Source organism: Pinus tabuliformis, chromosome 6 (assembly GCF_031772625.1).
Source record: "Pinus tabuliformis cultivar Carrire ecotype Pingquan chromosome 6, CPIR1, whole genome shotgun sequence".
Classification (NCBI taxonomy): domain Eukaryota; kingdom Viridiplantae; phylum Streptophyta; class Pinopsida; order Pinales; family Pinaceae; genus Pinus; species Pinus tabuliformis.
In genome coordinates this window covers 506,115,600-506,128,240 of record NC_142292.1, presented here as the reverse complement: position 1 = coordinate 506,128,240, position 12,641 = coordinate 506,115,600, and positions in this window count along the sequence as shown.

Here is a 12,641-nt window from a genome sequence, read left to right as displayed (position 1 = left end):
GCTTTCAACCTCCCCTCCTTCTGGCCCAATGCCTGTATTTATAGTGCTCAAGAGGGAGTTAATCAGGTCCACCATCAATGGGATAATCCCCTCTTTGGATGGGATAGCTCCTCTCTTGATGGGATAAGTTCCTCTTTCATAGCGGTACATGAACCATCTGGAGGCGCTCAATACACGTCGAACAACCTTCTAGAATGCTCTAGAAGTGACCACAAGTAACTTTTTAAAGATGAAACTCACGCCTTTTGACCTTTACAGGGGTACGCACCTGCCCCTTTACATACAGAGCGTACAAGTATGCAGTTTTTGTGAACATTAGGTGCGTATACGCAGGTAAGGCCGAGAGAATCTGCGTACCCAGAGATAAACACATTTACAAAGACTTTCTCTCTTTTTGGAGTTTGACATGGAGAGCAGAGGCATAAGACTTGCCCAGGAGGATAGCATGACTGTTGATAGAGCCATACTAACTGTAAATAGCCATGGTGACATTTTTTAGTGTAACAGCGCTAAATGTACAAAGGCGGGACCCACGCTTTGGAAACGAACAGTATTGATTGGGGTGCCCTCAAACGGTAAGAGGTTTTGGACGAGAGCGGAGCGATTCCATTCATCGATCAACGTGTGGCAAGCGGAGGTGAGAGAAAACCGTCATTGATCGCGCGCTGGTGGGCTTCAATATTGCAGCAATAATGTTGCAACTCCTGGGACTCCCTTCTTTACTTTTATCAACCCGATAGTTCGTAACAAACTTGGAAGTGACGATGCTATATGCACAAGTACTAGCTCTTGCTGCGAGCTATCACTTGATCAGCTGGCACAAGTCCACTAGGAGCTTAAGTCAACTTCTATGAGCTCTCAGAAGAAGCTTTTAACTGTGATGGACAAAATCTAACTCTAAGGAGGCTAATCTAATTGCAGAAAGAAACTAAAAGCTGAAAGGAAATGCAAACCCTAGCAAACCCTAGTTTTACCGACTAACCCTACTGGTGCAAGAAAAGAGATGAAAGCTGCTGAAATGGATGCCATTGACTCTTGGAAAGGTAAAATGCATGTGTCTAAGCTACTTCTAAAGTAAAATTTGGAAAAAACATCTTTTTGTATTTTTGAGTAATTTTGCAGAATTATTATGCATGTGCTTTAACTGTTTTTTACTGTGCAGAGGTTGATTGGCGAAAGGAAATGGAGCGGGCACTTGCAGGAGGTTGGGAAGGTGAGAAGAGGGCCTAAGGGGTCCCTAGCACCCTTCCAAAGAGTTTCACAATGATCAGATCTCAAGAAACTGCCCACGTGATCTTCTACAGGAAGTCTGCAGGGGTTCTACAGGATGTTCTACAGGAAGAGCCGAGAGAGGATTTTTGAGGGTTGATGGAGGAAAACCGGTGGGAAAGTGGAAATGGAGGTTGGATGAGGCTGTGAAGAGGTCTAGGACCTGGTAAATGAGGCTAGGGAGCGATGAAGACGGTTGGATTTGTTCAAGGATGGAGGGAGCAATGTTGCACAAAAATGAAGAAATTAGGTCAAGCTGGCAAGGTGTGGCAAATGAAGGGAAGGAATCCGGAATATGGGGTTGGAGCAGGTGGTGTGAGGAAGGACGGATAGGCAGAGATTCATTACAGGTGATCTGCACACTATTTCTCCAAACTAATCAAAGAAAGACTAAAAAACGTCAGAGATCTATCTACTTTGACCTATTCTGACCTAAAAACCAGAAATCATGGTAGACAGAAGTTTATTGGCAGAAAATTATGTAAGACAACTATGAAAACTGAGAAAGAACAGATCTAAGCATGTCATCACAACTGGTATCAACTTCCCTAACTAAAAATCTAACACTTGCGATTGCATGGAAAAGCAAAACAGTGTTTTTGTGTCAACAAGTATGCCTTGGTCTCAGCTCATGGTCCCAAGGAGGGAGAGATGAGATCAAGGATTTCTTGGTGGCCTTTTTGCAGGTATTTTCCTTTACGAAACTATCAAAACAACCTGAAGCATGAAAAGCTATTTCAATCATCAAAAGCAACCTAAATAACAAAGCAATATGTTAATCTAAGTAGCAAAAACTATTTTAGGAATGCAACAAAAACATATAAAAGTACACAAAAGGAGGTACTGGCACTTGGGTTGGACCCAACCCCAAGAGCTATAGCCTCCCAAAAGAAGCTCAGAGCTGATGCAAAGTGAAACTGATCTCCATTACTCAAAAAATAACCATGTCAAAAAACTGTTTACAGCAAAAGCTCAAAAATGAGCTGAAAGGCATAGCAGCACTAAAGTGCGAAAATACAACTGTTCAAGAGCTAAACTATGAAGGCTGGAAGCCTTCCTACTTATCACCACGAGGATCTCCAACAACCCTCCTTAAATCAAGGGGCTTGGCTGGTCAAAACTGCAAGTAATCAGCCACTTCACAACAACTGCGCGGCTGCCCTTGGGGGTCATCTTCGATGGGCCGCTGAACTCCAAGCTGATGGTGGAGAACTCGAGGAAGGGGCCATTTAGTGCATGCGACACCCTTCCTACAAATCCTCAGCCTTGTTCCCTCATATTTGGCTGTCAATTGGCTCATAAATGCTTGACCTTGGTCCAAAATATGTCCAAAAATCTGCAATAATCACGTATTAGACTTCATGGTCAAGTGACTATTCTCATTCATTCAATTAACATAAATATACTCAAAAGCATGCATAAACTATGAAGGATGGTGGATTAATGGAGAACAATAGGCAAAATGAGCCCAATAAGTTACCCATTTTTGGGGCTCATCATCACCCCCCTACTAAATGGGTTGCTCATCCTCTGAGCAACTAATCCATCTCATCATATTTGATTTCTTTGACTGCCTCTCTCACATCCCAGGCTTCCGAGGTGATGTCTTCTTCTCAGTCATGGAACCCTGCTTTTCTCTCTACTTCCTCCCACTGCTTGTGCTCCTCTTCTTCTTTGACTCCTTCCAGCAATCCTAAAAGCAAGGGAGGACTAAACTTTAGGTCGATCCAGTTGGCCTTCAGATTTTGTATTGACTGTTTATAAAGTGGTACTCTTGCTAAGGCCTCCCTCATCCTTGTCGGGGTGTGGTATTCTCTTATTTTTAGACTGTGGGACAGTGTGTTTCATCTCCTTGTGCAAGCATGAATGCAGTTATCCCCCAACAGTCTTTCCATGTCCTCAAAGTGAGCAATGGCCTGAGCTTGTTTTTCAATGTAATCTAGGTGAACCTAGGGGTTTTTGGCAAGTTACTGATGGGCATACACTAAAGCTAAGGGATCTTCTGGTTCTGCTCTGATCATGAGTGGCTCCCATAGCTCCCTGTCCATAACATTCTGAATTTTTGCTGCCCTCTTTTCCTCATGGTTTAACCAAGAGGCCATGGCCATGAGTTGCACATCCCCCAATGAAGCATTGGGGTCCCACAGATTCATGTTTGGAAGGGCCAAATTGTGTAAATAGAATTTTGATAACTTGGCCTTATCTTCTGCTGAGCTGCTGTCACACAAAGCCATGAATTGATGGTAATTCTGAAATGGAATGGTGCCCCTTTGGGCCAAGGTGTTAATTTGGAATTGCAACCATTGATCTTTAAGATATAAGGCATATGACTTAGCAGGTTGCCTACATTGTAAGGCTTCTACTGCCCAGCTGGCCATGCAGGCCAGTTGGGCCTCTTTCTCTTGCACCTGTTGCTTTAGGGACTGTATTTCCTCTGCTGCCTGTGACTCCTTTTCCTGTAGCAGTTTTGTTAGCGCCTCAACCTCAGCCTGTAGCTTGTCCCCTTTCTGTTGTTCATCAGATGCTTCCTTGTCTACTGGAGGCCCTTCTTGCTGCTGCTGTTCTCCCAAAATGGAGGGCCTATCTTCCTTATGACTTCCCTGTAGCTGCAACTGTTTTCTTAGCAGCTCATTCTCCTCCTGCAGCTGGGCTCTTTTGCAGCTTTCTACATGCCTGACCATGGCCAGTTCTCCTCTTAACTCTTTTAATTTCTCCTCCATATGGCCCATGTCCTCAATTTCCTTAGATTTGGCAATTTTCATCCATGTGTGTGTTCTGATCCTCTCTTGTTCTAATGCAAGGAAGAGTGGCACAACAAATTTCTGTGGGATGATTTTCCCACCCTCTAACAGGTTGTAGTATGAGCCCAAGCTAGGCTGAGGGCTTGGTTCCAGTATCCCCTCGGTCTTTCCCTCTCCCTGTGATGATTTGGCTATCTTCTATTCCAATTTCCCGGTCTCTTTTAACTTAGCCAGAGTTTCTTGTAGAGCTGTCTTTGAGTCCATCATCCTATTTCTCTTTCTCCAGGTGGAGGTTTTTGGGCTTCCTCGTTCATAGGTGATAGGCATCTTTGAAGGAGACTCTTCTTTTGGTTCAATTGTTGTGTCCTGAATGACAATTGGCTTTTTTGACTCTGGCTGGGGTCTGCCCACTTTTATCCGTGTGCTCCTCCTTGCTTTAAAGTACATGGAGGTTTGCCTCTTTCTTTTTCCTTTTTGTTTTGGAGGTGTGCTTAAGGCAGCAAGCGCAACTGTTGCCTCCCTTGCCAATATCTCAGGTGATTTATCCTCTTGCTTTTCTTTTTCCCTGCATCCTGTAGAAATCCCTGTGTCAACTATTTCTGTTTGTGTTGCTGAGATTTCAAGGTGTGCCTTTTCCTTTTTTTTTTTTTTTTTTTTTTTCTGTGTGCCTGCTTTTGCTGTGGCAGCCTGCATTTCAGCCTTCTCTGTTCTACTCTGCATCCTCTTTTCCTGTGGTGTTTTTGCTGTTGTGTCTTCCCCTATTTTAGGCTCAGCAAGCTGGCCCATTCCCCTTTTTCTTTCTGTTCTTTTTGTGCTTGAATGTCCTGTGTTCCTTCACCATTGGTTTTGTCACCTTCCTCAGTGTGCTCTCCCCCCTCACTGCTGGATGAGATGATGTATTCGGCCAGAATTCTGATATTGTCGTCCCTGGACATGTTTCGGAAGGTCTCCCAAGATATGGGGACAGTCTAGGCATGTAAAGCATCTTCCACCAATAGTTTGATGAGCCCATGATGGGCCAACTAATCTGGGATCCCTTCATTTAATTTTGTACCACATTCAATTAGTGACTGAAGAAGAAAATAGGGGATGCTTAGTTTCTTGTCTGGAGGCAAGTCAATCCCATGCTTTAGTTCACATATAAACCCGAAATGATATCCATAGATGATGCTAAACCTCCCCTCACATGTGATGTACTTCATAATTTGGAAACTGACTTCACTCCAGAGAGGAGGCAAGCTAGTTCTTCTAACCCCGTTTTTGTCTTCTACAGGATGCTCCGTGGGCAGAAAGAATGACTTCTTAGCAATTTGGCCCAATGCTCTTTATTCTTTGCTACAAGGGAGCCCCAATGGTAGCCCAGTAATTGCACTGATGAGCTCAGGGGTGAGTTCCAAGGTCAAACCCCTAAAACTAACCGTGGCATGTGTTTTTGACTGTGGTCTTAGGGACATTAAAAACTCCTCAGTTATCTCCTCATCATGCCCCTGAATTATGTCAAAGAAGGATATCCAATTTTCTTGGGTTGAAAGGTCCACCACCTCAGGATGCTTGTGCAGTTTGCTAGAGTTTGATGGTTCTTTCCTTATGAATCCTCCTGGCATGGTGAGAGTGCTCTTTTTATGCTTTAATCAGAAAAGGAAATGCCTTTTATGGTTTCCCCTGAACCCAAGAAGGAATTTCTCGAGTCTCCAATATCAACTAGCAACAATTATTTGGTTTTAAGACTGTTGTCACCCATAACTCGACTGTCTGCTTATGAAAAGACAAATTTGGTTTTTACAGACAGAGCTCAAGGATCCAGTTTTCTTCTCAGCACACAGATAGATATGCGAATTCAAAATTCTTTACACACACAGGCTGGCCCCCACGGCTGCATATATCTCGTTTGGAGCTCCAAATTCAACGAAAAATCCTAGGTTCTCCTACTCCGGAAAGCTATGCAGGCTTTCCTGTAGAACCCTTCCTGTAGAAGGCCCCCGGTTCCTGTAGAATGTCACTATGCTGCTGAGCGAGCCCGATACACAGGAGATTTTCGAAAACAAGTAGGAAAACCAGTGGAGGACAACTGGTTAATAGTTTTTGGAAGCGGAGGACACGTACTCCAGTTGAGGATGTTGCAAGTGCAAGATGAACAGAAGGTGGTGTAAGTTTCAGCCGGGCATCTTTTAACTGCGACGTGATTCGTGGTGAGGGGATGAGGTGGCTGGACCGGACCGTTGATACGACGTCACAACCATAATTTCTTTGTATGTTCCTGACCGCCATCACCTCCTTTATGTTGTTATCCACCGCCACTACTACCAGTCCCGACGATTTCTCACGCAATGGACACTCCACACGTGCTAGCTGCACATTTCGTTGGAAATTTTGAATGTAACGGGGCTTGTTTGGATCCCGCGAGGATATGTAACTAGCCGAGGGTGGCCAGTTGATTAGCCACCGATTCCACTCAATCCGAACCATTCCCATAGGCATGCAGCTTTTAAAATATAATTTATGCAATTGACGAATGAGTTTAGGCACTTACCTGTGTGGTCACATTCGCGTTATGCAGACTTCGGGTTCTGGAACCACTCCTTTGTTTGCTACTTCTTCATGCACGGGTTTTGGAACCCATTCCTTCATTTGCTGATGCTGCATGCATGGGTTTTGCTTAGCTTCGGCTGTTGCTGATATTTCCACGTTCAAGGAGAGCCCTTTGCATGTCTCCTTTGTCGTTTTTGGTTGTCCCTGTCTCCAGAGTATGTCTTCCAGAGGGATCAGTTGCTACGATATTCCTGTAGGATGTCGTATAGATGCTTCTCCTCCTGGAATGCAATGCTAGAATGAGCAGGGCTATACTGCTGAGGAGGGGTTCAGCTGATGAGGCGTCCAGATGGAGATTGACAGGTATGGTGAGCGAGACACTACTGCTTGATTTGTCACTAGAAGTTCTTGCTGGCAGTATGAAGAAAACAGGTTTTTTTTTTGTGACTGTGCAGGAACAAATAACAGGATGAGTGCAATGGAGGTGTAAAGAGATGAAAAAGGGTGACATATGGTGATGGACGGAAACAGGGGTGTTGGCAGGTCTCATAGGTAGATTCCCAACCTTCGGATTCTCTTCTGAGATCAATTTTGCTTGTCTGTGGGTTCTACAGGATCTTCCTATAGAAGACACAGAACTTCCTGTAGAAGGTGAAATCTTGGCCTGAATGAGATCAAATCTTAGGAAAGGGGAGTGGTCATGGAGGAATTGTTTGTGAGGGATGCTTGTAGCCTGGTGCTGACCTCTGTCCTTGTTTTGTGTGATCCTCCTAACCTGCAATGTCCTTCTTGCAACCTGCAAATTTTTCAACAGAAGTCAGGTTGATTTTTCTGTGTTTTTTTTTTAGAGACAACTGGGGCGCCTCCAGGAGGTTTTCACCCTCACTGTCTGCCCCGGGCGCCTCTAAGAGGTTTTCACCCAAGGATCTTTTTATTCTTTTTCTGTTTTTTCCTCTCTTTTTTTTGGTGCTCAGAATGTGGATGGGGTGGAGACAGGGACCTGCTCCACTACCAGCACTAATTTATCCAGAGTTTCAATGAACTCCTGCTTAGAAAGGGGCTTCCTGTAGATCTTCAAATGATGCCCATTGATGAGCATGGGGATGGCTTCTTCATCAATGGTCCTGATAAGGACTGAACCATTGTCATTACATTTCTCCATTGTACATGGTCCCAACCATCTTGTCCTCAACCTCCCTTTGAAATCCTTGTATCTTGAATCATATAATAGTGCCCAATCTCCTGGCTGAAATTGCTTCTCTTTAGGGTGCCAGTCATGCCATATTATTCTTTGAATTTGGATCACCTCTTAGTGGAGGAGGGCCTGCATTCTTTGTTCATCTAGTCCATTCAGCTGAAGCAGTATTTCCTGTTGTGCATGGCTGAGATCTAGGTCTAGCTGGGCTGCCAACCTCAATGTGTTGTTCGAATTCTATGGACAGCAAAGCCTTCTTCTTGTAGACCAGCTCATAAGGTGTGAAACCTGTTGTAGTTTTCCAAGTAGTGTTGTAGGCCCAGGTGGCCTCAACCAAGCATTCTGCCCAATCTTTTCTGTTGTTGCTCATCACTTTAGTCAAGATTTCTTCCAAAGCCCTGTTAGTGACTTCCACCTGCCCATTTGCTTGCAGATGATAAGGGGTGGAAGTTTCGTGCTTAATCTTGTGATGAGCAAGCAGGTCTTCAATCAGGTTAGAGGTAAACTGGCTTCCTTGATCTGTGACTAATTCTCTTGGGTAGCCAAATTTATAGAAGATATTTTCCCTCAAAAACTCAACCACTTTTTCTTCTGTTGCTGCCTTGATTGCCTTCGTTTCTGCCCACTTTGTCAGGTAGTCTGTGCACACAATGATGTAAGAATTTTGTCTTGAAGGAGGGTTGATAGGACCCACAAAGTCCATGCCCCACTTCTCAAATGGCTCGAAAGTCACCTGAGGTTGGAGGGGCATTTCATCCCTTGAATTCAGTTTCCCCATCCTTTGAAATCGGTCACATTGGCTGATGTATCTTCTAACATCTTGATGAAGAGTGGGCCAATAGTAGCCTGCCTGTAGAATTTTGAAAGCGATTCTTTTTGCTACAAAGTGGCCTCCACAAGGTCCATCATGACAGGTCAGGAGGATGTCAAAAACTTCCTCCTCCCTGACACAACGCCTCAAAATCTGATCTGGGCCAAGTTTGAACAAGTTACCCCCAGTCCAAGTGAATGGGGCGCTTTTCCTCACGATCTTTCTCTTCTCTTTTGAGGATAGGTGTGGCAGGAATTGTGTTGAAACCAAGTAATTTGCTATATCAGCCAACCATGGCAAGAGTACTGAAATAGAAAACAGGTGTTCATCTGGCAGTTGATCATCCACCACTCCTTCTTCTCCTGCATGCAAATCTAGTCTAGATAGAAAATCAACAACAACATTTTCCTTACATGGCTTGTCAACAATGGTCAAATCAAATTGATGCAATAAAAGTAACCATCTAATGATATGAGCATTTACATTAGGTTTATTCATCAAATACCTAATTGTAGCATGATTAGTGTGTACGAATGTTTGATAACTAGTGATGTGGTGTCTAAACTTGTTTAGGGAATGGACTACAGCTAGGAGCTCTTTCTCGGTTACAGTATAGTTTAATTCTACCTTGGACAGGTTTTTACTGACAAAATATATGGCATATGGTAGCTTCTCTTCAACTTGTCCTAAGGCTGTTCCTATGGCTTTGTTCGAGGCATCTGTGTGAATGTGGAAAGGTAGGGTCCAGTTTGGACCTCTCAAGATTGGGGCAGTTACCATCTTATCCTTCAACACATTCAGAGCCTCTTGACAATTTTCAGTCCACATAAACTCAACATCTTTCCCCAAAAGACCAAACAATGGAGAGGCTAGCTTATTGAAATCTTTAATGAACCTTCTATAATATCCCACTAAGCCTAAAAAACTCCGAACATCCCTTACCTTTTGAGGAGGTGGAACCCTTTGGATGATAGCAATCTTGTTGGGATCCACCTGTAAGCCTTGCTGAGAAATTGTATGACCTAGCATAGTCCCTTTAGTCATCAGGAACTCACATTTTTCAGGACTAAGGGACAGGTTCATTTCAACACACTTGGTTAAAACTTTTCCTAGGTTAGTCAATGCTTCTTGGAAGTTGGACCCATAAGGAGTAAAGTCATCCATGTAGATTTCCACCGAATCATGAACCAGCTCAGCGAATATGCTCAGTACTGCTCTCTGGAAAGTGGCAGGAGTGTTGCATAACCCAAAGGGAAGGACCCGGTAGGCAAAAGTACCCCATGGACAAGTGAAAGTGGTCTTATCTTGGTCTTCCAGGCTGATTTGGATCTGATTATACCCGCTGAATCCTTCTAGGAAAGAAAATCACTTCTTCGCTGCCAGCCCATCTAACACTTGATCTATGAAAGGCAAAGGGAAATGGTCCTTCTTGGTGGCTTTGTTCAGTTCTCGATAATCTACACAGATTCTCCACTTCCCATTTTTCTTGGGCACAAGCACCAGAGGAGAAACCCACTCACTGTCAGAGATGGGTAGATGAATCCTGCGTCCAACAAATTTTGCAATTCTTCTTTGACAATGTCTTTGAGGGCTAGATTCATTCGCCTCTAAGGCTGCCTGACTGGTTTACAATCCTCTTTAATGTAAATGTGATGGGTACATATTGAAAGGTGGACTCCCTTCATCTCCTTGTAGCTCCAAGCAAAAGCATCTAAATGGCGGTTCAACAAGCTACACAACTCCTTCTCTTGAGAGGGAGATAGGGACGAGTTGATCTTCAAGGTTCTTTTAGGGCCAAATTCCACATTCTTAACTCGGGAAGAGGTCATATCAGCCACACAAAGATCCCCTAAAGCACTGGCTTGGGTGTCTCCTACCAACTCTTCTAATGGCAGCACACTGGGAGGTGGGTTTTGGATTAAATTCTCAATAAGGTCATCCTTGGTTTGAGGACCCCCCCTGGTGGCCTCCACGGTGCACACAGGTGCAAAGTAGACTTCATCCTCATCTTCCTCCTCCAACCAGAGAGGTAAGTCATGTTCAAGAAACGATTGGGCAGGAGGATATAGGACTAGCTGTTTGGACATTGTCCCATTTTTAATGGTCATGCTCTCAGCTCGACAACTGATGTAAGCATCTGCAGTAGCTAACCAAGGCCTTGCCAAAATGAGGGGGTATCCAGTGAGTTTTGCCTTTGGCTGAAAGACCAAAAAGTCCATAGGGTACTCCCAAGAATCAACAGAGACCAGGACATCGTCCACAATCAATTCGGGAGTCACGGTGGAGTGGTCTGCTAACTGCAGACTGTCAAGGTCTTTCTGAGGGAACCCTGAAGGTTAAGTTTGAGCATAGTGTCCTTGGTCATCACATTAATGGCAGCCCCTAGATCAATCAGGGTGTGGGGGATTATGGTGCCATTGATGTGGACATCCACTACAGGACTCCCAGGGTCCAAATATTTTGGAGAGATTACTTGTCCCAACATTAGATCAGATAGTTGTCCTATGACATTGATAGTTGGGGCATCTCTCTTGCACCTGCCTAGGTGCTTGAAACACTTCTCTTTGATAAATTTGTTGTAGATTGGTACATCTTTGATGGCCTAGAGAAATGGTATTTTTACACACAGCTGTTTAAGTTCTCCTAGAAGTTCAGTCTCTTCCGGGTTTGGTTGCGTGTATCCAGTTAGTCTCTCAGGAAAGGGTGGAATGGCTTTGGGTTCACTTTCCTATTTTTCGGCTTCATCCTCCTTAGGAGGAGGTTGGCTATCTGGGAGGACCTTCCCAGACCGTAGGTTGATCTCCTGAATCTCCACCGCGTAGGTAGGGCATGTTGTCTCTCCAGTATATACCTACTGAGCCCGTCTGTTATTGGGGTTCGGGTTCAGTTGAGTAGGCATCTGGGGTTGTCTCGAAGGAGCAGGAGGTAATGGTTGTGGTTGAGCAGGTGGTGGAGGCAAAATGGTGAGAGGAGAGTTGTACTGGGGCCTCCACCCCTGTTGCAGTGCATTCCACTGAGGTTGTGGCTAAACATGAGAATGAAACGAATGAGTAGCAGGTTGAGTATGGTATTGAGGTGAATATGACCAAGGAGGGGGTGCGGATTAGGAAGGATGAGAGGGGGGACCCCAAGAAGGTATATGAGTGGATTGGTTGGGGTTGTAATATGTTTGGGATGTCCATTACATCCCCTGTTGGTAAGGTCTGGATCCATGTGGCCTCCTTTGGTTGAGGAAGTAGAGTGGTTCAGTGGCTCCTTCAGCCCCTTGGTACACAACTTTAAGTCCGGGTAAGGTTGGGCACTGGTTTGTAGGGTGGTCTTCCTCACAAACGAAACATACCTCTATTGAGTGCAATGGACACTCGTTCTTAGGATGCTTCCTTGTGCATCTGGGACAAAAGATGGCCAAAGCCCTCTCAGCTTCTTCTTTCTTCTGTTGGATTCGGAAAGTATCCAGTTGCATGGCAATGGTCTGTATCACCTCACTTTTAAGGTCTTCCATATGATTTGTAAAATCATGTTTGGATAAAGTGGCACTAGCTGAAAGTGGATTCCCCCTACCTCTTTTCCAGGCTGCCCTAGAATGGTTTCCAAACATGGTCTTTATGTCCTCATAAGGTAATTGGTAGATGTCTCCTCCAGCTAGAAAATGGAGGGTATCCAAAAGGTCTTCTGGGACTCCTCGAAGCAGAACCAGCTTCAGAGATTCGGGCTCAAGTGTGCACCTGGCTCTTTTATAACTGAGTTGGAACCTTTCTTCATAGTCTTCCAGAGACTCATCACTTCCCATGGTCATTTGAAAGATTTCTCCCTTCGTTTCCTTTGACCTACAGTAGTCTCGATATTTGTTGTTAAAGGCTCGCTGCATTTGAGCCCAAGTTGTGATACTGTTTCCAGGTAACCCCATGAACCAGCGTAGTGCTACATCCTTGAGGGTGGAGGGAAAGAGTTTCAACTTTTTCTCGTCTTCTACATAGTCATAAGTTCGAAAAAGGACAAAAAACTCAAACCAGAAGGTATCAGGGTCTTCAGTGGTCAATCCATGGAAGTGAGGTAAGGCTGAGGGACTTATGTTATTCATTTTTGTGTCACCATT